The sequence below is a fragment of the Chanos chanos genome, chromosome 4 (assembly GCF_902362185.1).
Source record: "Chanos chanos chromosome 4, fChaCha1.1, whole genome shotgun sequence".
In the NCBI taxonomy this organism is placed as follows: Eukaryota; Metazoa; Chordata; class Actinopteri; order Gonorynchiformes; family Chanidae; genus Chanos; species Chanos chanos.
In genome coordinates this window covers 32524956-32537623 of record NC_044498.1, presented here as the reverse complement: position 1 = coordinate 32537623, position 12668 = coordinate 32524956, and positions in this window count along the sequence as shown.

Sequence of the window (12668 nt, the reverse complement as noted above, 5' to 3'; positions counted from 1 at the left end):
GAAGGGTACTGACAAGAACCTCTTATGCTTGAAGGAGTTTTGTTTTTGGGGGGTGTTATTGTTTTTTGTTTGCTTGTTTGTTTTATTTTGGGGTTTTGGTTGGAACGGAAAAATTTCATTTTAAATCCGGTTTCGAATGTTGTAAATTTTGACAGGGTTTCACACCTTTGTACATTAGACATGTTTTATGAATGTTTCTATCGTTACTAACATGTGTATGAGCGATGAATGCACTATAACTGCACACTTTCACCTGAACACTTTAATCCTGTAAGAACAAAACTATATTTACACCCAACCATCCCTCAGCTCTAACACCAGGAAACTGGTTAACAAGTGTAGGTATTATTCCCTGACAGGAGAGCTTTAATTTTTGGTTTTGTTTGTTTGTTTGTTATTTGTTTGTTTTTTTGCTTTGTATTGGCTTGCATGCCAAAGGTTTATTAATAAACATTTGGAAAATGATCTCACTGAGTTAATTAATATTCTGTTTGCCCAGCTTCCTGGAATGATGCATCAGTAGTGCTATGGATAAAATTGCAGAGACTTGACAACCTGCCTCTGAAGTCACCAGTGGAGGCATGGATTCTCACGAACCTTCCTCACAGACAACAGAGACTGGAGCAGAATGATTTAGTGCTAAAAGTACAATGACTAGCATTTTTTCCCTTTTCAAATACAATATAGGTACACATAAATAAAAGTGTCCAAAACTGTTCATGCTATATATAGATCACCAAAAGGCATAACACATGGAAATGGGCTCATTCAAAGCCAGTTTCCTGCGTGTTATTTCAGCTTAACACCAGTGGCGGCTGGTGCTAAAAAATTGGGGTGTGGGGGGTGCTATGAAGCACTTCAAAGCTCAGCAAAAAAAGAAATTGAAAAAAAAGAAATTAAAAAAAAAAGGCAAATCTAAGAACAACATAACACACTGTAATGTTGCCTCAACACTGGCTAGTAGCACTGCTTGAACATAAATTTTGCTCTCCTTTCCTTCTGTCCTGCAAATTTCTCAATGGTTAAAGTCAGTTATTACAGTCACCAGTCTCTTTTCCATTTACAGCATGGCCAATGCATTCAGCCTCTCCTGGATCATGGTGTTTCTGAGAAAAGTTTTAATTCTTTTCAAGCTCTCACTCTCATTATGTCCACGTAAGGCCAACTCAAAGGCTCCACAAAATTTTACATAGTCTATTATTCTCAGTCTCAAAAAAATCATTTTTATGTGAACCAAGCAATCTGCCAAAAGTAGTACCACGACAGGTGAGCTTTTTTAGATTAACCGCAACTTTTTCGTTGTACACACGCAGGCGTAAATGCATAGGCTTAAAAGCATTGTGAAAGGCACCGGCGGAGCAAATTCAACGACTGGAAGCAGAATTTCTCTGTGCCACGTCCAATATTTCTGTATCTGGACAGTTCGTCAACCTTCATCCCTGACAATCACCAAATTAACACGACACCACGATTTACTGCGGCAACAAAATACTACGTCTGCTTCTCTTAAAAGGCCTTTCTCAGCTCATTTGTTACTAAGCATGCGAAATGCCAGTTCGCCAAGCCGCGACTCAAAGCTGAGTTGACCGACGTCTCGTCCAGTATTTTCATGTCGGGACAGCTCGTCAACCGTTATACCTGACTTAATCACCAAATTAACACAACACCACAATTAAAAGAGTTTGTTTTTTACTAAGCATGCGAAATGCTTCCCGACACCGTAAATTGCCAACACAGCTAACATGCTCTACACACATAAACAAAAACATAATGACACGATCGAGTTGCTCTGAGTTGAGCTAACATTAGCCATGTTGACCTTGAATTTGACACGATGGCTGGCTGCCCCGTCGATCCCTACACCATGTTACGTCTAACGAAAGCACGTCAGTGCAAGCTCTCCCGGAACCCATACAGAGTGCACTGCGGTGCCTGCAATTCGAATAAAATTGCCTTATCGTGAGACTGTACCAGCGTGATCTAGGCGATTCTCAATCAGAATGAAAGCTACTCCACGGAAAACGACTTTACGCTGAGTGGACTGTGATATTCAGAGGCAGGACAAACTGTCTAGAACAATCACAGCTAGCATAACACTGACACTGTGGTAGAATGTGACGGAAAAATTACTTTCCTTTCCCCCTCTCGTGGTTCATCGCCCAATCGCCCAAAGGAACAAACCGGCCCTGCTTATACAACTGTTCAGAGAAATGTTTTGTCATTTTTCTACACTAGACCATAAAATTGCTTCTAAAATACTAAATAAAAAAGGGGTTTTATATATGTCATCACTCCATCTTAACCATAGGGAATGGTACTCTGGCTCATAAATATGGTGTGACCGATGTGAACTGGGACACAGCAAATTGTTCAGTTACAACAGATATGCAGCCATTTGTCCCAGAGCTCCCTACAAACTTGAAAAGCAGGCCACTGATCAACTCTCACCCAGATTCCCCCCTCTTAAAAACTTACCTCAAAAGATGTAAACACAAGCAAGGTTCTGAGTAAATGGTGCCAACCTAACTTGATTTACAGGTCTAACGTGTTTTAAAAAATCTAGAATAGTTTTAATAAATGAATGACCTCCACTGGTGTCTAAGAGATGGTTGTCCAGTCAGCCCTGTGACTCACAACCAGTGGCAGTACTGTGGAAGCATGACAATTTTTAATTTAATAGTCCTGGATTCTTTAAGAATATAGTTCCCAAAATCCAAACTTATTTCATGTTTTCACACTCGGATGTTTTCACATAAATAGGAAATGTTATTGTTTTATTCGGACAAAAATGCCTTTGCAAGGTAAGATTAAGATACAGTTATAATAAAATGTAAAATGTAATTTGTTCATCATTTATTGAAATTTGCTTTTTGAAGGTTAGCTGATGAAATATGAGAAAAGGTGAGAGAAAAGGTGTTAAAGTGAAATTTATGGATGAAATTTATCTTTATCTTTTAGTCGCTGGCCCAAGGGCACTTCAGTCGTGGATATCATGGGAGAGGAAAGCACTGTTCACCCATTCCCCCCGCCCACATTTTTCCTGCCGGTCCCAGGATTGAACCAGCAACCCTCCGATGATATCACATTCATTAAGTAGAGGTAGGCAGCTTGCTGAAACATTTCTGCAAAAAAGAAAATCCTATGAAGACCAGATAGAGGAATTCAGAAGACAGTTCATCTAATAAGAAATGCTTTGGTTTTGAGCTCTAAACAGGGCTTTTCAAGTTGACATGTTAGGGGTAACTGCTGAATATGAAAGTGATCTTGAGTTCCATTGCAACTTCACACCTAAGTCAAAAGAATCTCTGATTATGACATTATTCCAGTGATGCTCATATGAGAGCAAAAATTACATTTTGCCTCATTCAAAAACTATCAGCATAACATAAACAGTGGTTACTTGCAATCTTCAAAAGCTTATTTTTCAATTTCAGGTTTATAAACACTATGGACCAGGTAAGGTGGTCAGTGTAATAATGAGCATTAAGATCCACTGTTATCCTTTAGGAATTTCAAGTGATACAGAGAGTTCTATTTAAAGAAGAAGTCTTTAAATTTAAGAGGTGGATTTTATTAAGTTTATTTTTTTTATTACTAAAATACATTCCAGCTAGTACAGTGTTTTAAGGACATACAGACTTTGCTTTCCATTTCTCTCATTTGTAGATAACAGAGATAATATTGCAGATGCCCAGGGACCTGCAGGAATATATTCTGCAGCTAGATGGCGATAGCGAGAACATCAGTGGAGCAGTCATTCTCACAATTAGCGCCTCCCACCAGTCAGCCCTGGGCATGACAGATCAAACCAGGGGCTCCACAGAAGAGATCATGGGCCAGCTGTTTCCCAGTCTTAGTATGCCATATGTTATGGAGCCTTGGTCGCAAAGACCCTCTAAAAAGTCAAGGAAGCGACATAAAATCAGCAAGGGCATCAGAGACCACCCGGAACCGAACAACAAAAAGTTACGGCTGTAGAACCACAAACTACTTTTAGTTTTAAAGGTTTTTTAAAGAAATAAGACATAGGTTTTTGTTTTGATTTCACTTGATTGTGTAGTGGGTCCTTTGTTCCAGTCACTGGGTTGTGTGTGTTTGAATGCTACCTAAAATTAACAAGTGATATAGAATGTTACTTGAATGTTACACCCAACATTAAAAGTGATGTTTACTGTACTTCTTTGTTACTGTGATGACAACTGATATACTTTGGAATCATCAGTTAGCTAGCTGCATAGATTGCAAGCTAGTATGCTAAGCGACTAAGTCTTTTCTGGCAGCCTATCAGCTGTCATGTTGGGCCACATTTGGGTATAAATGTTGGCCCACCGATTGAACCAGTTATGTATGCACACACTGCCAGCACTGGTCCAGTGTTCCAACGCTGGCCCAACAGACCAAAATTAATAGTTACTGAACTCAGTACTTCCAGGTTTTACATAGATAAAAACATGGAAATACTTTGAAATACATCAGTCTGTGAATGATCACAACTAAAATTATAAGTTTTAAGATTGCAACCTTACCAAAGCAGGACTTGTTTCAGTTTCCTTATTCTCAAAACTGGTTAAAGCAACAGATTTGGCCTTTGCTCGTTATTACAGAAAACATACATTTTCGGTGAAATCAGACAGAGCACACAAACTCAACAAGACAGTGAAGAGTATTAATTCCATTACAGTTAATGTATCATAAAACTGAGTGAGCTGAAACAGAATGAAATAGAATTTGCTTAAGAAATGTCCTCTATCAATTACACCAGCAAGACTTTGTTCATGTTACCTACCTTTTGGTGATTCAATTGAGATGGCAGAATTTAATGAAGTAAAAGGGAGAAGGGGCATGAAAGCCACTCTGAGATCACGTGGGAGTAGTTAAAAAGCATATACATTCTCTTTACACGCGTTCTTCATCTGTTGTCTCCAGTCTGTTGCCACTTGACAGTTAACTTTACTTAAATTTATTTTCTGGCATTTCCATATAAGTCTACATCACAGGGCAAGGAGAATTAAAACAGAACCATCAACTGTCAGTATTGTGAACTGTCAACTGTCACTGATTACTTACAACTGTAGAACACTTTTGAACATCGGCAATCATTACTCATCTATTTCGTGATGTTTTATCCACCCACCCTACATGGCCATCTGAGATACTTTGCAAAGCGGTGGGGAACAAGGGTGATTGACTGAAATCTGATTGAAATCTCCTCTGAGGCGACGAAAGAAGAAACACAGAGGAAAACACGCTGGGGTTTGCAACAGACTGAGGAACAGAGCACACAGTCCTGCTGTGCCCAGTGTCCTGCTCGCCAACGTCCAGTCTCTGGGGAACAAGATGGACGATCTCAGAGCCAGTATAAGATTCCAGAGAGGCATCAGGGACTGTAACACCTTCTGTCTGTCGGTAACATGACTGACCCTCTCGGTTCCAGACTTTGCTGTAACACCATCCGAAAACTTCTCTGTTCTACGGATGTACAGAACAACACAGGCTGGTAAATTCATGGGTAGAGGGGTCTGTTTCATGGTGAACAACAAATGGTGTGACCCCAGGACACCACTCTGTTGCGTTCCTGCTCACCTCATCTAGAGCATCTAATGATGATGTTTCGTCCATTCTACCTGCCCTGAGAGTTTACTGCAGCCACCACCATTGCTGTGTACATCCCATCTCAGGTGGACACCTGTATAGCTCTAGCTAAGCTCCACGATGTGCTCAGTGTCTATCTAAATAAACATCTGGGCGCTGCCATTATTGTGGCTGGGGACTTCAATAAAGCCAACCTTAGACAGGTCATGCTGAACTTTTACCAACATGTCTCCTGTCCAACTAGAGGGGCAAACACACTGGACCACTGTTATTCACAGTTTAGGAATGGCTACAAAGCTAACTCAATACTGGTCTTTGGTACATCGGACCAAGCCGGCATTTTTCTTATGCCGGAGTTTAAACAAAGGCTCGTACAGGAAGCTCTGAGGAGGAGGGTGGTAGAACACTAGTCAGACCAATCACAAGCCACACTATAGGATGCACTAGACGACGTTGACATAGATATGTTCTGGGCGAGTTCCGGTGATGTCACTGAGTTTGCAGAAGCAGCTGTTAGCTTCGTCAGCATGCTAGCTGAGTAAGCAACACATACTGTCACCATAAATACTTTTTCTCAAGTCAAGGGATGTGAGCGAATATAAAGCAGCATGCTATGCTCTCTGACTCACAGTGAGAGCCGCAAAGCTCCGGTACAGAGACCGGATGGTTTCTCATTTCCAGTGTTAATTTCGTCGACGAAAACTGTGACGAAAAATGTTCGTCAATGCACTTTTTTCCATAACGAAAACGAGACGATAACTAAATAAAAATGCACCTTTGAAAATAAAAACTGTAACGAAATATATTACCATTTTCGTTGACGAATACTAACGAAACGGTAATGTCAGAGACAGATGAATGGACAAGCAGTATAGCCTCCCTCCTCTGGAAATCAAACGTTAAACATTCTAACTAACCTTAATTTGGCAACCAGCTAAAAGTCCCATAATTTGATCATTTTGTGACACTTAGCATTAGTAGTTGTCATCAGAATAGGTCATCTCATTTTAATTCATTTCCCGACACGATCGGGATAGTAAAATATGGATCCTTCGTCTGTGTTTTACACATCTCTGCTTACACTCTTTCCAGCCATTCATTCTTGTTGTGATGTTTAACTCACGAGCACGAATGTCCTTAACTTAACCATTAATCGAATCTTCTTTACAAATAAGAAGTTTGGGGTATTTTATACTGACTGCAGTAAATTACGGGCCAGTGCAATGCAATTATCATTATAATATTACAAGTTAAATGAGCTCGTCAAATGAGCGCCCGCACATATGAAGAGAGTTTGCTCTAGATATAGCTTACTGCTGCATCCACGTGAAAACAGCACGAATTTGCTCTCTTGGTTATGACTCGCGTACGATAATTTCCCTCAAAATACGATAATTTTAAGCCTCTGGTACAATACTTTAACATTTCCCATCTGGCAACACTGTTGGCAACTCATATCATGGCTACTCTCTGAAGAAGAAAAACGGATTTGTGACTCATTTTAGCTATAATACAACTGAAAATAAAACGCACTGCAAACAATGTGGGTGCGAAATGGATTGGAAAAATACCTCAAACCTCAGGAGGCATTTGAAGACGCGCCACCAAGAACTGATAAAAAAGGTTAGACTTCTATCAAAATCAACTTAAATGCTTGACTTTGTTAGCTAGAAGCAGGCGGCTATGTTTTCTTGTTCACTTGACTTGGTAGCGTTAATTGTGCATCACTATAGCAAGCCTAAGAATATCTGTGTGCTTGATGAAATCACTGCTCTGATTTAATAATAAAAAAAAAAAAATGCAAATTGATGAAAATGTGACTAAAACTTGTCTAGTTTTCGTTTACTAAAACTAGACTAAAACTAATAATGATCAAATGACTAAAATATGACAAAAACGAATATGTATTTTAATCAAAAGACTAAACCTAAGACTAAATCAAAATCACCTGCCAAAATTAACAGTGCTCAGTTCCAATATAATAACACCCGATGCATGTGGCAGGGACTGAGGAATATCAGCGACTTCAGAGGCAAATCCATCACTGCAGGCAATACTGATTCTTCTCTAGCTGACAAACTGAACTCTTTCTATGCATGCTCCAAGGCTATCCACGCTAGTACTAGCCTGCCAATTGGCGCTACAGTGGGAAGCAGTCCTGTCAGGGATGAGTGCGTGATCACTGTCTCAGAGATCAAGGTTCGGAGGGCTTTGAAGCGCGTGAACATCAGGAAGGCAGCCGGCACACACAGTATTTCTGGCTGTGTGCTGAGATCCTGCACTGATCAGCTCTCTGGGTTGTTTACCTCTATCATCAACGAGTTGTTAGCTTAGTGTGTGGTCCCCGTCTGCTGTAAAAAATCAGTAATTGCCCCTGTGCCGAAGAACAATAAGCCCTCATGTCTGAATGACTATCGACCAGTTGCCCTCACACCAGTAGTAATGAAGGTTTTTGAGAGGCTTATTAAAAAAATCATATGCTCCTCCATCCCCCCAATTTGCTTATCGTCATAATAGATCTACTGAGGACACCATCTTTCACGTCCTGCACACCACCCTTACACACACAGACAGAGGAAAAGGGAACTACGTGAGGCTGCTATTTATTGATCATAGGTCAGCTTTGAATACCATAGCACCACACATGCTGACCTCCAAGCACAAGGACTTTGGACTGAATGCCCCCCTCTGTGACTGGGTTGTGAACTTTCCTACAGGCACACCTTAGGTAGTGAGAATGGGTCAGTTCACCTCTAACACCATCGCCCTGACTACAGGTGCCCCACAGAGTTGTGTCCTGAGCCCTCTACTCTACTCTCTCTATACACACAACTGTGTGTCCTCTCACAGTTCCATTTCTGTCATCAACTTTACTGAAGATACAGTGGTTCTGGGCCTCATCAACAGGGATGAGACCACTTCCCTGGATGAGGTGGTGAAGCTGGTAACCTGGTGCCAGCGGAACTGTCTCTAAGTGAACGTCAGAAAAACCAAGGAGCTGGATGTGGACTTCAGAAGGAAGCAGCAGCAGATTTACACCCCACTCATGATTGGCAGGACCCAAGTGGAAAGAGTGAGTGGCTTCAGGTATCTTGGAGTACATACCTCTGAGGACCTGACCTGGACTAATCAAGCTCAGGTAAAAAAGGCCAGACAACACATGCACCACCTAAGACTGCTGAGGAAATTCAGGGTCCCCCCCAGTGATTCTGAAAACTCTCTATTACCCCTTTTCCACTGCCGCGGTGCCGGTGCCGGTGCCCAATCGAGCACCGGGGCCGTGCTTTTCCACTGACAAAATACTGGTGCCGGAGCCAAAAAGCTGGCACTGGCACGGCACCACAGAGTTGCTGGTCCCAAAAGTTGGAACCGCTGACGTCAGAGGCTATGCAAAAAAAAACCACGCGAGAACCAATCAGTTCAGCGTTTGATGTGTTTGGTACGTGACGTTCTTTAGAGAGGTGGGAGTAACAAAAACCGTCTGACCAAGTAGCGGTAGGCTAAAGGATATTTGTAGCATGAAAATATGGATATGATTAAAAGATGTATGAGCAACAATTTGTGTCTACATCAATACGGGCTGTTTTTTACATGTTACATGAACGTAGTCGGACCCAGAGTAGTAGAAAAAGACACTCTCTCTCTCTCGGCTCTGGCTGGTGCAAATAAACCACTGCATGCAGACCTTCATTTAAACACTCGTTTTAACTTTTGAGCTAGGTGACAGACTTACTCTTTTCATGAATTTTGCCCAAAGAGCGAAAAGTTATGGGACAAAATTCGTGAGGTGTTTCGCTGTGTGGAAGCCTAGCGTAAAAGTAAATTTATAAAGACGAGCAGATGCGTTCTGTCCGACATTGTTTTTTCCCTACGGAAATTACCCAAACTTTCGCTATGTAGCGTTCGGTTCCCAAACCAGTGGAAATGCGGGCCGGGTCTCAAAAGGCACCAAGGCAGCACTGGCTCCGCACCGGCACGGGCACGGGCACCAGCCCCGTCCTAGTGGAAAAGAGATATATATGGGGGCCATAGAAAGTATATTAACTCAGTGCATCTACACCAAACGATGCAGTACCAGAGCTATCAAAGTTATTAAGGACTCCACGCATCCCAGTGACGTCCTGTTCAGCTTGCTGAAATCTGGCAAGCACTTCCACAGTCTGATGGATGAAACTAAGAGGCTCAGGAGGAGCTTCTTCTCCCAGGCCATCAGACTCCTCAATACGGACATGCCCAGCACACTAATCTTGAACGCAAACTCAGCCTCCTTGCCTAAGACGGCTCCGTCACAATGTGGTTGTTGCTTTCTTGCGCTCAGTACTACCTGCACTTGGTACCCTCTAGTTTTCATTCTTATTGTACATATTTCTCTGTTTTTTCTTTCATCCCTTTTGTTTATTTTTATCTATTTTATTCTTATTTGTTCTGTTTTGCACAGTCTAAGGAGTTGGACCAGGTTTACATTTCACTACAAGTTGTATACAGTTTATAACTGTGTATGTGACAAATAACATTCTTGAATTTTGAATATTCTGCCCTTACTGGAATGTGGATGTAATTGCTAGCTTGGCAGATAGCTAAACAAGTTCCTTAATAAATATCCAGGAGACAGCAGGTAAGTTTAGAGTGTTTACTGTCAGAAGCACCGTGAAACTGAAATACATAAATAAAAATAACAATTCACAAATCCTCTGTGGTGGACTGACAACCTGTCCAGGGTGTTTCCCCGCCTTTCACCCAATGAACGCTGGGATAGGCTCCAGCACCCCCCGCGACCCTAATTGGGGTAATCAGCTTTGAAAATGAGTAAGTGACTGAGTGAGTTATCTCGAGAAAACAAAGTTTTGTTATTTTATGATAGGGCTTCCGTAGGTAACACTGAAAGCTTCAGTTTACATTATTGACAAGCTATTAGCAAGTTAGACAGACAAACCACGATATTTTCCTCCAATTCCGCAGTCCCCACATTGTGCATTGAGCTAAAAATTAACTTCCCTTGCATTCACTATAAAGTAGTGGGTGGTGGTCATGAAAATGACTCAGAAGATTTGAAGTGTTGCCCCCCTTTGCAGCAACTTTCTCTCTGCATGTTCTGCTGAAAGGGTGACCATCTTCAATCAAGGGTCCCTCAGCACTCTAATAAAACCCGAAATACGCCCATACTTCAGATTTAGTCCTCTTAGAAGGCGGAAAAATATCCCTAGCACTGTCACTGCCTTCCACCATGTTTTCTGACACAAAACAAACCCACGTTACATGCTGCACCTGCGTACCTGCGTCTGGGAGACCATAGCTAACTTTGGTTGATTCTGGACAGTACTTAACGTCAGTTTTTCAAAGTAATCGTCGTCATCAACCACGGTTTTAACGATAATTAAAATTTGAAACGGTAATACTAACCGTCGGGAATTTTACCATGGTTTACTGTGAAATCAGTAACTGTTTCATCCCTACAACTGAATCATTCTTTTAGTTTTATTTTGTTTTATAGTCGTTCTTTTTTCTAAGTCAGCTGCTCCCAGTCAACTGCTTGCAATCAGATCAGAAACCTTTGGTACCACTACACAGTGCACACAGCAACAGGCTAATAACAATCAGCAAAGAGCAAGAAAGTGTGCACTAATGTGGCCAAAAAAATAGGTCGTGATAACGTCTGCCTCTTAAGAAAATAGACTAATTATCTTAGTAAATTGACAAGTGTTTACATTTACCCCACCTAAATAATTATTTCTAATCTTTGTATTACAAACAAAAGGATATGAATTTAGTTAAACCGCTGTAGTGCCTGGACATGAAAACCCGTGTTGCACGAGTTCGAACCCGGACAGCCGAGTTCAAAAACCCAAGTTAGAAAGCTGGAGTTGAAACTCGAACAGTTCGAGTTCGAAAACCCAAATTTGAAAGCTCGGGTTCGATAGTTCAATGCAGTTGACAAGTCTGCCCGAAGGCATCCGAAGACTTAACTCATGTTCTCAGTTGTTCTGTCAATTTAGTGGATACACCATTCCAGTATCCCATAAGGCCTAGCCAGCAGATCTCTAGAAACAAGGAAGTAAGAGGCTGAAAGACATGCAGGCTCGCTTTTGTGTAACAAAATATAAACTTTTGTGTAGCTAATAACTGCAATGTATTTGTTTATGTTACCTGATTAAAAATTAGATGTTAGATACTTTGTTTTTTTTCAACAATTAAATGATAGCACTGCTTGTTCCAAAGAAACAAATGAAAAGAGTTCATAAGAGGACATACATGTAATTGTATGATGTTAGACTGACATGTTTTAGGCTATGAATGTTTATCGATACATTGATTTATTTCACCATTTTGAAATGTAAATATAAAGGGAACATTAGCAAAGAAGAAATAAATAGCTTTACTGAAAATACACAAAATTTGAGTAAATATTTTATCAGCATTAGATTTCTATGTGGCCTTTTGCATTCAACATAAAGCTTCAGTGAGTGCTGTAGGCTGAAGAAATGAGTGAGAAAACCTACTGAAAGTGCAAAAGAATCAAAACTCAAAAACCCGAAAAAAAACCCGGTTAAGATTCTCAAACTATTCAAAAGAATCAGTTCACTAAAACTAATTGAACTGCCTACCACTATTTCCTTCCCATTTCACTGAGTCTTTTGTGGTAGAGACTGCCAAGTCTGCGCCAGATGTGACTGAGTCAAAACACCAAACTATGTGCCTTTCACCCATGCTACATCTTCAAAAAAAGTCTCAAAAACAGCCAGAGTCTCAATGAGTCTGATGCAGTGCACGTTTATTGCATCCACTTATGAACAGAACACAACAAACTGAGTCAGGTCCATGAATCAACCTTCTACAATCACTAGCTATGGTTACATGCACACTTTTTTATCATTTGGATTGAAATCATTCTGATTGCTGATTCCGAATGTACTGTTTACATGAAAGCAATCGAATAGTTTGTGCGCATTTACATGTCACAAGCGTACAATCAGGATTCATTGCAAATGCAGAGCTGTACGACGTAGTCAAGGGCTATGTAAAAATCTCTAAGCCAGTCATACACAGAAATAAATAATGGTAGAGTGGTCAAAAGAACA